Raw genomic sequence first — 14,465 nt, forward strand, 5'->3', positions numbered from 1 at the left:
ATTTCTCACTTTTTAGTAAAAGGATGTTGCTCCTCAACATCTTCCACAGGAGCCAGAAGACTTTTAACTATCCTGTGACATAAGTACTTTTTGCTCCTGTATTCCCATGATGGGGTCTTGATGGAATGGTGACAGTTAATGAACCCACCTAGAACTGGCCTCACTAATAATCACTTTTTCTTGTTCTGCACTTTGAAAATACCTTTGGTCAACATTTGTCAGTTTTATTGTGTGTCTTAGATACTGTCCTAAGCAGATGCCAATTTTGCTTCAGAAAATTGCATATCAAAAACACTTTTTATTAGATTTCTTTTAATTCGATACATAAAAATTATACATGTTAAATATTGTGTTATGTTTTGATGTATATTATTGCCTAATGATTAGGTCAGGCTAAATATGCTGGTGAACTTATTTTTTAAGGTGAAAATTTTCAAAGTTTCAAAATTTTTCCCCTAGCTCTATGAAATATCCAGTGCATTATAGTCATTTCTGGTCATCCTGTTGAGTAATACCACATCAGAACTTAGTACTTCCATCTGACTATAGCTCAGGACCCACTAATCAGTATTCCCTACCCCACACCCATCCCATATCCCTGTCTTCTGCCTCTGGCAACCACCTCAGCGTCCAGGAAATAAACTTCTTTTTTGTTGTTGTTGTTTTTACATCCCACATACAAGAGAACACACAGGGCTTATCTATCTGTGCCTGACATTTCACCTAACATGACATTTAGTTAAATCTATGTTGTTGCAAGTGACAAGATTATATTCTTTTTGTTATGGGTCTGTGGTCATTTAGAGATTCACCAGTCTATTAATAAATTTTTAATAAATTGGAGGCTTAATATGTAGATACTGGCATCAAGACTGTCAGCCCAGGGCTTATTAGGACAAGATTACATGTATTCTGCCTACCTGTAGGCAGGGTCTCATTTTAACATGGCTTGTAGTTGTATTTGTCATCTTTTTGAGCAGAATAAACAAGCAAGACTTTAAAAAAAAAAAAAAAAAACAGAAACAGGGCTGGATTGATGGTTCAGTGGTTAAAAGCACTGGCTGTTCTTTCAGAGGTCCTCAGTTCAATTCCTGTTAACCACATGGTGGCTCACAGCCATCTGTAGTGGGATCAGATATCAGAAGCCTTCAACTGGCATAAAGGCAAACATGCAGATGGAGTAATTATATACATAAAATGAATAAATAAATCTTTAAAAAAAAACAAATAGCAGTTAACCTTATGACCTATTATCTTACAAGAACAGCAAGTTTTACAATATCAGTCAATTTTAAGAATAGTCTTCAATGTCTTGTGGGTTGCTAGGGTACAGCTCGTACATGTTTGAGGCATTTTTTTTTAATCTTTCAGGAATAGTAATTAAAATCTTAACTATGATTAACCATCACATTTTTATCAATAAATAGTAGGAATTATGTATATGCACTTATTTTCCTTATCACCTAATGGGAAAAACACATTTTAAAAATTTATCTATCGTGCAGTAGTAGTACATGGAGACCATAATATATAATTGTCTTAGGGTTTTATTGCTGTGAAGAGACACCATGACCATGACAATTCTTATAAAGGAAAAGCATTTAATTGGGGCTGGCTTACAGTTGAGAGGTTTAGTCCATTATAGTCATGGCGGGAAGCATGGCACCATACAGGCAGACATGGTGCTGGAGAGGTAACTGAGAGTTCTACATCTGGATCTGTAGGCAGCAGGAAATGGCTGTCACACTAGACCTGGCTTGAGCATCTGAGACCTCAAAGCCCATCCCCTAGTGACACACTTCCTCCAACAAGACCATACCTCCTAAAAGTAACACTCCCTATGAACTTATAGGGGTCATTTTCTTTCAAACCATCACAATAATTTAAACAATAATAGCATTGTTAACCAGGCATGGTAGGGCATGCCTTTAATCCCAGCAGAGGTAGGCAAACCTTTGGGTTCCAGGCCAGCCTGATCTACATATCAATTTCCAGGATAGCCAGGGCTATGTAGAGATATCCTGTGGGTTTTTTGTTTGTTTGTTTGTGTATGTTTGTTTGTTTTTTGGTTTTGGTGGTGGTGTTTTGGGTTTTTTTAAGGTAGCATTGGAAATGTATCACTTGGGTTTGAGAGCCCTATGGGCACCTATTTTGACTAGTTATGGATCTTGTAATAGTTTCCACTATTGAACCTACAGACACAAGGGGAAAGACTACTGACCACAAATCAAGGCAAGCTTAATTGTATACACAGGAGCTATTTCTCCCAATGCAGGGTTTAGGAAAACAACCCTCAGCCAGTTTCTCAAGCTCTGTTAATAGGGGGATTTTACAAGCAAGTGTGTTACAGAAGTGAGACCAGGCAGTTAAGGCAGAAATCTTCTGGGAACAACTGTTATAAGCCCCATTTTGTGGCTATGGATTGGGGCACAGCCCAATTCCAAGCAAACAGAAACTTAAGTAGACTAGAATATCAAAATAGCTCCTAATTACAAAAATAGATTGGGCTGGCTTCTCACCCATGCATTACAAAAATAAGCTTCTTTGATGAGGTGTGATAACTACACTTATCTGTGAGTAAGAGTATTTAGAATAGTTAGAAATTATATTGACTTAGAAAAATGAAGATTCTCCTTCAAGGTGTCTGTTCACTGGAGTGAACAGGTAGTTGGCCAGGTTTGCAGTATCAGGCATGAATTTTCTCCTGATGAGCTGGTCTTTGGGGAAAATCATTGGAGAAAAGGCAGAAAGATTATAAAAGTCATAGGATCTGGATCCCTGCACCTAGATAATATCTTCTTGACATGACAGGAAAGCTGCACACAGGAAACATGAACAATATGGTTGGCCAAACAACTGCCCAACACCAGTTGGCATGCCAAGATAGATGAGAGCTGTTTTACAAGACTTTACCATTAGATGAAGAGCTACAAGCAATCAGTGGCTGCCAAAAGAGAGACTGTTCCCTCCTGGGACAAACATCCTGATGATTTAAGTAATTCTAAGTGGTCAGCTATGAGCGCATGTACATATGAGCAATACTAAATGGACTCAGTAGGTTATATATAAACATAACTATAAGCAGCATGCAGAGAAACTACTGAATTAAGTCACTCTGTGGGTAGAAAGAAAGGTTTATTGGGGATCAAGTTACCAAAGCCATCTCTCAGGGCAGAGAGAAGAGCAAAACTGGCAGAAAAGCAAGCAGATTTTATATGACAGGCAGCAGGGTGGGAATCCTTGTGATAGGCTATCCATATTGACCTGGAAGTGGGTGCCCTTGTCTGAGAGAGTTGGTCTTTGGGGGAAGGTTAAGGGAGGTTCCTGAAGGATTAAGATCTCCACCTTATGAGATCTGCTTTTCTGATCTCCTTGTTTACCCAATAGCAATCCTTTTATTGCTATTAAGACAAAGTCACCAGTGCTGCCATTTTGGGAAGAACAGGGGTTTGGGACCTAACCATAATAATTAAATAAGAAGAGGTCATGAATTTGAGAGGGAATAGGGGAGCTCTAGAGAAGTTGGAGGGGAGGGATCGGAGTGGGAATGATATAAATATAGTACTTACATATGAAAGTCTCAAAAATTAAATTAAAAATAATAGCAAAGCAGGAAATTGTTTACTACCCATTAAAGTATGCTATAAGACATTTTCAGGAAGTTGGAACCACTTACTAGGCTCCAGTTTAGTCTTAATTTGCAGATATTCTGCTATTTGAAATAATCATTCTCCCCTTTTTGGTATACTTGATGTGATGTAGTCTTAATCAACATAGACTGGAGTTTTGCCTCTTGAACTTTAGATGAATTAGAGCTAATGTCTATAACTTTTATTATCCATCAATATTATGTTGAGATTTATTTCTATAGTGATAGCGGGTAGTTGCAGTTCATCATTTGCATTACTTTGTGACATTTCTTTATAATTATATGCTGTAATTTCAATTATTGCTAGCTGACTTTGGGGATTTTAGACTTTATATATTACAAATTATTATTATGATATTATTTAATATCAATATGGGTAGACTGTATATTTGTTTCTATTTTTATTACTGCAAGTATATTTGTATTTTATTTGGATAGATACATTATTATAAAATTCATCTCACCACTTTCGGTAGATAAAGAAGAACTGTGTTTCTAAATGTTCATATGAAATTGTGATTCCATTGCAGTATTTTAGAGTTTCTGGTGCTCAGCATCCTCTGAGCAGCTGGAATTATCTTTTAATGACCTTTAAATTTGATATACTTTTTGTTTTTCTTTCTTTACAGTTCCTATAGGATCTAAAGGGATGTCCCCTCTTTTTGTTTTTCATACCCTTTCCTTTCTCTTTTTAGTTTTATTAGGGTTCATCAGATTTTAAATTTGTTGATTTTATGTTTTATGTTCTGACATTTTGTTGTTTAAAATTCAAATATAAAATAATTTAGTGCACAGAATAGCTATATATCCCCACTTAGATTCATGTTTCTTTTGGTTCCTGCCATACTATGTTCCTGTCAGGTTTACTGACTCTACAACGTTGATACTGTGTCTTTCACAATAAAAGACTCATCTGTCTTCGTAGAGACATGTCACATTAGTAGAGAATATTGATTTTGATTCCAGGTAAACATAGTTGTACAGTCACTGTCTTGCGTCTTCATGCGTAATCAGCATCTAGCAATTCTTGCATATATCTCCATAGCTAAGTTTGCAATAATTTGATGGATAGCTCTGCTAGCTAGGGTGTAGTTGTGTTAGATAGGGAAGATTAGCCAGCAGCTCTAGGTTTGGTATGTGTTTGACATTCATTAGTTTCTATAGATGAGATGGCCATAAGACCACTCTGGTGGGTCATAGCCAAGTCAGCTGTGATACATCATGCTCAGAACTGGGAACTACTCTTCAGAAGACTATATACAGGTTCCAATAGACCTGAGCAGGTATTCTATGGTGTTCCCAGCAATGAAAGTGAAGCACTCATTGAATGTGGATGGTTAGCCTATCCTCCATAGTCAAGCCTGTTGGCTGGGGCTAACCATCAGATGGGCTAAGTGCCTCATCTCCATGATAAGGTGAAGGTACTGTCAGGGACAAGATACTAGTCACTGAGAGCCACCACACCCTTAATTTGTTCCAGCTTTCAGTAAGTGGTCTAGTTGTGATGATTCTGTCAATGTTCCAGATGAACCAAGTTAGTACCCTAAATACTAGAGAAGTTGGGTATCACCCTCAGCATCTCTTTTACAGGAGAAGTCAGAGGCCAAGGAAATCCTTTTCAGTGCTGTCACATGCTACTTGATGAAGAGATGACATAGCCAGCATGAACCATTTTCTTATCCTTTCTAATGTAGCTTTTCTGATGTTCTTCTGCTTTATTGGATGGTACAAATATACTCCCTTTTCCAGAACTCTGATAAAGATTCTTTTACTGTTTCTGTTGGCCACTTATCATTTTTTTCTTTCCCTTTCTTTTAGTCTATTGTCAACTTTTTCTTGCTTTCAAACTGGATAGTTTAGTTTGACCAAATTTCAAGCTTATGGGTTCTTTTGCCTATTCAAATCTTCCTCTGCCCCTTCCTTGATTTAAGTCTTTAATGTGTATATGCTTGTTGATACTTTAATTTGTTGAAATGCCATTGTGTTTTTTCCTTTAGCTCTTTGAATCAATCTATTTGAGACAGTTAAGAAGAAGCCATTTCTAAAGTCTAGTATCCACGTCCTTGTATTTATAGGCCCATTGTAACAAAATAGCACAAGCTGAGTGACTACAACAACAGTCAGTTTTTCACACTGTTAGAGGCTGGAAGTTTCTTTTGGGGTTGATATGTTTCCTATAATCAAATGTGTGAGTGGATTTTCAGCTTATAGATCCTCAGAGAGGCTTCCTACTTATGAATGGGGCCTGGATAGAAAGAGAATCTCCAAGCCTCTCTTATTTACTTTTTTAATAATTATTTTTTATTCTTGAGAATTTCTTTAAAGATTTATTTATTATGTATATAGTATTCTGCTTACATATATACCTGCCCACCAGAAAAGGGTACCAAATCTCTTATATATGGTTGTGAGCCACCATGTGGTTGCTGGGAATTGAACACAGAACCTCTGAAAGAGCAGCCAGTACTCTTTACCTCTGAGCCATCTCCCCAGACCCTGTTCTTGAGAATTTTATACATGTATGCAATGAAATACCACATTTGTCCCCCCCGCCTCCGTGCCCATTATCCCCTCCATCTACTGTATCCGCCAAGATAACTACACTAAGTCAAGTTAGTGCTGCTCATATATTTATGGATGTGAAGCCATCCACCAAAGCATGATAAACTACCAGTGGCCACATTCTCAAAAAACAAAGATTCCTCCACACCACCCCTGTAGGTGGAGTTTTTCATCAGGACCATGATCAGCTCTGTTCTTCCAAATAACCACTTCCCAAATAACCACTCAGAGATTTACTATTAATTATAAATGCTCAGCTGATAGCTCAGGCTTATTACTAACTAGCTCTTATAACTTAAATTAACCCATTTCTCCTCATCTATGTGCCGTCCCGAGGCTCATGGCTTTTACCTCTCCTGCATGTGCTGCTTCCTTTCTCTCTGTCTGGCAACTCCTCTGACTTCACTCTTTTTCTTCCAGCATTCTCTCTGCCCCAAAAATCCTGCCTAGCCACTAGTCAATCAGTGTTTTACTGACAATGAGAGCAATACATATTTACAGTGTACAAAGATTGTTCCACAGCACACCCCCAGCAGCTATTAATTGTCAATAGCTCCTTTGTAAACGGTAGGTTCTGAGAGCACCTGCCCAGTCTGCCAAAATTTTGGCTGGCTTGATCGCATGCAGGTAACCACAGCTGCTGTGAATTCATGTGTGGGCTAACTTCGTCATGTACAAAAAGTAGTATTTCACATGTCCTCTTCCCAACCTCTGGCTCTTAAAGTCTTTCCACTTCTCTTTATTCAGTGTTTCCTTTGTCAAGAAGCTATTACCATTGCTTGTGATTGCTCACTCTAACTACATGGTAAAACCCTATTGAAGGTAGGTTCACCTGAAGACACCACACATTTTGGTTTCAGAACACACAAAAATTAATATCAAGTTGACCAGAACTTCCTCCCTACTGGCTGGTTTTCACATTACTAGAAGGTGCTATGCAGACTTAGGAAACAAAAAAAAATATATGGTCTTACCCACCACTAAACCCTGTGTGCTACAATACCAACCTGCCAGGCAAAAATGTGCCCTCTAGTGCAATAGTGGAACACTGTTAGGGGTTAATAACCTCTTTCTGATTTGATTTGAGGCATGCTCCATGGGGTGGAATTTTATGCCTAACACTATACACTTGGTCAAAAGCCCAAGGCAGGGGAGGTTATAAGTCCTAGCATAGAACCTGGTATTGTTATCTTACTAAATGGTCCTGCTGTCAAATTGCCTTCAAAGTTTATGTTTATATTCATAGACCTGGGCTACTCTCAGCTTTAGAGGAGCTTCTTTTTGTGTATTAGTCAGTGCAGAGATGCATTAGAGATCAAAGTACTGAGAAGAAAAACTGGGTCCTCAGCCTATCATAGGGTACAACCATAATATAATATTAGAGTTTTGGAGAGGCTCTCATCTCAATCAGATTTTCCCAGCTAGAACTAACATGGAGTCAGATAGGGTAGGGGAAGAAGATGACGGTTCAGGAGGGAGAATGTGGGAGAGATGGTTCAAAAGCTCCAACTCAGTATTCTTTCCAAGATTTAATAAATTATTTGAATAAAAGTTTCTTTATTTTCTAAGTCAATTGTTAGACTCTTATAATGGTTGTGTTTTTATTTTTATTTTCTTTTTTTTGTACTAAAACGATATAAATTTTATTTCCATGAATGTTGTGACAGAAGATTTTAATAAAACTGTCACAAGCCTGTGGCTTGATGCACATACATTTCTTTTTTTTTTTTTATTTTTTTCTTTATTATTATGTGTTTTAAATTTTATACATCAGCCGTGGGTTCCCCTGTCCTCCCCCCTCGCACTCCCATTCCCACCTTCCCCCCAGCCCCTCCCCTCCATTCCCATGTCCTCCAGGATCAAGGCACCCCTGGGGATTCATTTAAACCTGGTTGATTCAGTACAGGCAGGTCCTGTCACCTCCTTCCAGACTGAGCAAAGTGTCCCTGTGTAAGCCCAAGGTTTCAAACAGCCAGCTCATGCACTAAGGACAGATTCTGGTCCCACAGACTGGGTGCCTCCCAAACAGATCAAGCTATTCAATGGTCTCACTTATCCAGAGGGCCTGATCCAGCTGGGTACTCCAAAGCCTTTGGTTCATAATTCATGTGCTTCCATTCGTTTAGCTATTTGTCCCTGTGCTTTTTGCAATCTTGAATTCAACAATTCACGCTCTTGCAGACCTTCCTCTTTCTCGACAGTTGGACACCTGGAGCTCCACCTGGGGCCTGGCTGAGGATCTCTGCATCCACTTCCATCAGTTATTGGACGAGAGTTCCAGGACGACAGTTAGGGTGTTTAGCCATCTGATCACCAGACTAGGTCAGATCAGGCTTTCTCTCGACCATTGCCAACAGACTACAGAGGATATATCATTGTGGATTTCCGGGAAATCTCAAGCACTCTGCCTATTCCTGTTCTCATGTGGTCTTCATTTATCATGGTCTGTTATTCCTCGTTCTCCCTTTCTGTTCTTGAACCAGCTGGGATCTCCTGCTCCCCTAAGCTTTCTTTCCCTCCAATCTTGCCCTTCATTACTCCCACTGTCATCCAGGTTGTTTATGTAGGTCTCATCCATTTCTCTGTCATTGGGTGATCCTTGGGTCTTTCCTAGGGTCCCATTTTCTAGGTAGTCTCCCTGGAGTTGTGTAGCAGTCTAGTCATCTTTCTTTTACATCTAGTATCCTCCTATGAGTGAGTACATACCATGTTTGTCCTTCTGAGTCTGGGTTACCTCACTCAGGATGATTTTTTCTAGATCCATCCATTTGCCTGCAAACCTCCTGATGTCATTGTTTTTCTCTGGTGAGTAGTACTCCATTGTGTATATGTACCATATTTTCTTTATCCATTCATTCTTCAGTTAAAGGGCATCTAGGTTGTTTCCAGGTTCTGGCTATTACAAACAAAGCTGATACAAACATAGCTGAGCAAATGCCCTTGTGTATGATTGAGCATTCCTTGGGTATATGCCCAAGAGTGCTATAGCTGGGTCTTGGGGGAGATGGAGTCCCAATTTTCTAAGGAAGTGCCATATTGATTTCCAAAGTGGCTGTACAAGCTTGCATTCCTACCAGCAGTGGAGGAGAGATCCCCTTGCTCCACATGCTGCCCAGCATAAGCTGTCTTCTGTGTTTTTGATCTTAGCCATTCTGACAGGTGTAAGGTGGTATCTCAGAGTCGTTTTGATTTGCATTTTCCGGATAATTAGGGATGATGAGCAATTCCTTAAATGTCTTTCAGCCATTTGAACTTCCTCTGTGGAGAATTCTCCGCTGAGAAATAGCCCATTTCTTAATTGGACGGTTGGGCATTTTGATGTCTAATTTCTTGAGTTCTTTATATATTCTGGATATCAGCCCTCTGTCAGATGTGGGGTTGGTGAAGACCTTTTCCCATTCTGTAGGCTATCACTTTGTCTTGTTGACCGTGTCCTTTGCTCTACAAAAGCTTCTCAGGTTCAGCAGGTCCCATTGATAGATTGTTTCTCTCAGTGTCTGTGCTACTGGTGTTATATTTAGAAAGTGATCTCCAGTGCCAATGCATTCAAGAGTACTTCCTATTTTCTCTTCTATCAGGTTCAGAGCAACTGGATTTATGTTGAGGTCTTTGATCCACTTGGTTGTAAGTTTTGTGCATGGTGACAGATATGGATCTATTTGTAGCCTTCTACACATTGACATCCAGTTATGCCAGCACCATTTGTTGAAGATGCTTTCTTTTTTCCATTATACATTTTTGGCTTCTTTGTCAAAAATTGTATGTTTGTAGGTGTGCGGGTTAATGTCAGGGTCTTCAGTTCGATTCCATTGGTCCACATATTGGTTTTTATGCCAGTACCAAGCTGTTTTTATTACAGTAGCTCTATAGTAGAGCTTAAGGTTGGGGATTGTGATGCCTCCAGAGGTTGTTTTATTGTACAGGATTCTTTGGGCTCTCCTGGGTTTTTTGTTTTTCCATATGAAGTTGAGTATTATTCTTTCCAGATCTGTGAAGAATTGTGTTGGTAATTTGATGGGAATTGCGTTGAATCTGGAGATTGCTTTTGGTAAGATCACCATTTTTACTTTGTTAATCCTTCCTATCCATGAGCATAGGAGATCTTTCCATTTTCTGACATCTTCTTCAATTTCTTTTTTCAGGGACTTAAAGTTCTTGTCATATAGGTCCTTCACATGCTTAGTGAGCATAACCCCAAGGTATTGTATATCATTTGTGGCTATTGTAAAGGGTGATGTATCTCTGATTTCCTTCTCAGCCTGTTTGTCTATTGTATATAGGAGGGCTACTGATTTTTTTTTGAGTTGATCTTGTATCCTGCAATGTTGCTGAAGGTTTTTATTAGCTGTAACAGTTCCTTGATTGAATTTTTGGGGTCACTCATGTATGCTATCATGTCATCTACAAATAGGGAAAACTTGACTTCTTCCTTTCCAATTTGTATCCCCTTAATCTCTTTATGTTGTCTTAAAGCTCTGGCTAGAACTTCAAGTACTATATTGAATAAATAGGGGTAGATGGGACAGCCTTGCCTTGTTCCTGATTTTAGTGGTATTGCTTTGAGTTTCTCTCCATTTAATTTGATGTTGGCTGTTGGCTTGCTGTAGATTGCCTTTATTATGTTTAGGTATGTTCCCTGTATTCCTGATCGCTCCAAGACCTTTATCATGAAGGGGTGTTGGATTTTGTCAAATGCCTTTTTGCATCTTGTGAGATGATCATATGGTTTTTTTCTTTGAGTTTGTTTATATGGTGTATTACATTGACGGACTTTCGTATGTTGAACCACCCTTGCATCCCTGGGATGAAGCCTACTTGATCATGGTGGATAATTGTTTTGATGTGTTCTTGGAGTCTGTTTGCCAGAATTTTATTGAGTATTTTTGCATCAATGTTCATGAGGGAGATTGGTCTGCAGTTCTCTTTCTTTCTTGCATCTTTGTTTGGTTTAAGAATCAGGGTGATTGTAGCCTCATAGAAGGAGTTTGGTAATATACCTTCTACTTCTATTGTGTGGAACAATTTAAAGAGTATTGGTATTAAGTCTTCTTTGAAGATCTGGTAGAATTCTGCAGTGAAACCATCAGGTCCAGGGCTTTTTTTGGTTGGGAGACTTTTAATGACTGATTCTATTTCCTTAGGGGTTATTGGACTATTTAAATGGTTTCTCTGGTCTTGATTTAACTTAGGTATGTGGTACCTATCCAGAAAATTATCCATTTCTTTTAGATTTTCCAGTTTTGTGGAGTAGACGTTTTTGAAGTATGACCTGATGATTCTCTGGATTTCCTCATTGTCTGTTGTTATGTCCCCCTTTTCATTTCTGATTTTGTTAATTTGGATGCTCTCTCTCTCTGTCTTTTGGTTAGTTTGGATAAGGGCTTGTCTATCTTGTTGATCTTCTCAAAGAACCAACTCTTTGTTTCATTAATCCTTTGTATTGTTCTCTTTATTTCTATTTTATTGATTTCAGCTCTCAATTTGATAATTTCCTGGCGTCTGTTCCTCCTGGGAGACTTTGCTTCTTCCTGTTCAAGGGCTTTCAGATGTGCTGTCAAGTCCCTAGCATGAGATTTCTCCAGCTTCTTTATGTGGGCATTCAGTGCTATGAGTTTCCCTCTTAGCACTGCTTTCATAGTATCCCATAAGTTTGGGTATGTAGTGTATTCATTTTCATTGACCTCTAGGAAGTCTTTAATTTCTTTCTTGATTTCTTCCTTAACCCATTGGTGATTCAGTTGAGCATTATTCAGTTTCCATGAGATTGTAGGATTTCTGTAGTTTTTTCTGTTGTTGAAATCTAACTTTAAACCATGGTGGTCTGATAGAACACAGGGGGTTATTCCAATTGTTTTGTATCTGTTGAGATGTGTTTTGTGGCCAAGTATGTGGTCGATTTTAGAAAAGGTTCCATGGGGTGCTGAGAAGAAGGTATATTCTTTTTTGTTTGGGTGGAATGTTCTGTAGATATCGATTAAATCCATTTGAGCCATAACATCAGTTAAGTCCATTATGTCTCTGTTAAGTTTCGATTTGGCCGATCTGTCCAGAGGTGAAAGTGGGGTGTTGAAGTCTCCCACTATTGATGCGTGGGGTTTTATATGTGATAAAACTTTAGTAATGTTTCTTTTACATATGTGGGTGCCCTTTTGTTTGGGGCACCAATTCTGTTGTTCAGAATTGAGACTTCATCTTAGTGGATCTTTCCTGCAATGAGTATGTAATGTCCCTCATCATCTCTTTTGATTGATTTTAGTTTGAAGTCTATTTTGCTGGATATTAGGATGGCTACACCTGCTTGCTTCTTAAGACCATTTGATTGGAAAGTCTCTTCCCAGCCTTTTATTCTTAGGAGGTGTCTGTCTTTGAATTTGAAGTGTGTTTCTTGTATGCAGCAGAAAGATGGGTCCTGTTTTCATATCCATTCTGTCAGTCTGTGTCTTTTTATAGGTGAATTAAGTCCATTGATATTAAGGGATATTAATGACCAGTGATTGTTCGTTCCTGTTGTTATTTTTATTTTTTTGGTGGTAGTGTGTGTGTACTTCTCTTCTTTGGGGTTTACTGCTGTGGTGTTATCTATTGCCTGTGTTTTCATGGGTGTATCCGCCTTCCTTAGGTTGGAATTTTCCTTCTAGTGCTTTCTGTAGGGCTGGGTTTGTGGATAGGTTTTGTTGAAATCTGGTTTTGTCTTGGAAGGTCTTGTTCACTCCATCTATGATGACTGAAAGTTTTGCTGGGTATGTTAGTCTGGGCTGGCATCCATGGTCTCTTAGTGTCTGCATTATATCTGTCCAGGTCCTTCTGGCTTTCAAAGTCTCCATTGAGAAATTGGGTCTTATTCTGATGGGTTTGCCTTTATAAGTCACTTGGCCTTTTTCTTTTGCTGCCCTTAATATTCTTTCTTTATTCTATACATTTAGTTGTTTATTATGTGGCGAGGGGACTCTTTTGGGGGGTCTAGTCTGTTTGGTGTTCTATAGGCTTCTTGTATCTTCATAGGCATTTCCTTCTTTAAGTTGGGAAAGTTTTCTTCTATGATCTTGTTAAATATATTTTCTGTGCCTTTGAGTTGGTATTCTTCTCCTTCATGGTGTCCCAAATTTCTTGGACATTTTGGGTCATGACTTTGTTGGTTTTAGTGTTTTCTTTGACTGATGAATCCATTTCTTCTACCGTCTCTTCAACACCAGAGATCCTCTCTTCCATCTCTTGCATTCTCTTGGTTATACTTGCCTCTGAAGTTCCTGTTTGTTTACTCAGATTTTCTATTTCCAACATTCCTTCTGCTAGTGTCTTCTTCATTTTTTCTATTTCCCTCTTCAGGTCTTGGATTGTCTCCCTTGCTTTTTCATGATTTTCACTCAAGGTTTATTGTTTTCTTCTGCTTTAATTGTCCTTTCCTCTAGTTTTTTATGGCGTTCTTCCCAGTTTTTGTTTGTCTGTTCCTCTATTTTTGATTTCTTCTATATAAGGCTCTAGCCTCTTCATGATGTTACTTATAAGGTTGTTTTCTTCTTCTTCTTCCATTCTGTGATGTTCAGGTCTAGCTGTTGGAGAAGGGCTAGGTTCTGGTGATGCTGTATTGCTCTTTATTTTGTTGTATGTACTTCTGCCTTGACGTTTGCCCATCTCCTCTTGGGTTCGTTCTTGGTCTTATCAGTGTACTTGGTCCAGAGAGAGTTGACAGATTTAGGAGCCTCTCTCTGGTCCAGATGGAAGCTCTGGGCCAGATGGAAGTGCTGGTCCAGATGAGAGTGCTGGCTGGATAGCAGCTGGGGGGCTGGACTCTGAGTCTCAGGAAGTCCCTGATGTCTCCTTATTTTGTGCAGATGTGAGCTCCTCTTGTCCAGATGGGAAATCCTCTGGTCCAGATGGGAGTTCCAGGGCAGGATGGAAGCCGGGGGCTGGTCTCTGATTCTCAGGAAGTGCCTGGGGTCTCCAACAGATGGGTGTGGGGGCAGGGTGTGGAGACTGCAGTGTCTGCCTGCAGTCTTGGAAAAGGGGAGCCTTCCTGCAGGCCCACTGATTGGCAGGAAACTGGGGCCAAGTTGGTCAAGTCCTCCTGGGGTGGCCTGTGTCCAGCGGTGGGACCCAGGTGCAGTTGCCTCTCTCTATTTTTATTTTCTTTAGATAGGGTCTTACTATATAGCCATCATTGAACTAGAACAGATGATGTAGACCTATCTGTCCTTACTCTTGAGTGCTGGTATTGAAAGTGTGTGCCACCACACCTAGTAATTGTTGTGTTTTT

The sequence above is a fragment of the Onychomys torridus genome, chromosome 1 (genome assembly GCF_903995425.1).
Source record: "Onychomys torridus chromosome 1, mOncTor1.1, whole genome shotgun sequence".
Taxonomy (NCBI): Eukaryota; Metazoa; Chordata; class Mammalia; order Rodentia; family Cricetidae; genus Onychomys; species Onychomys torridus.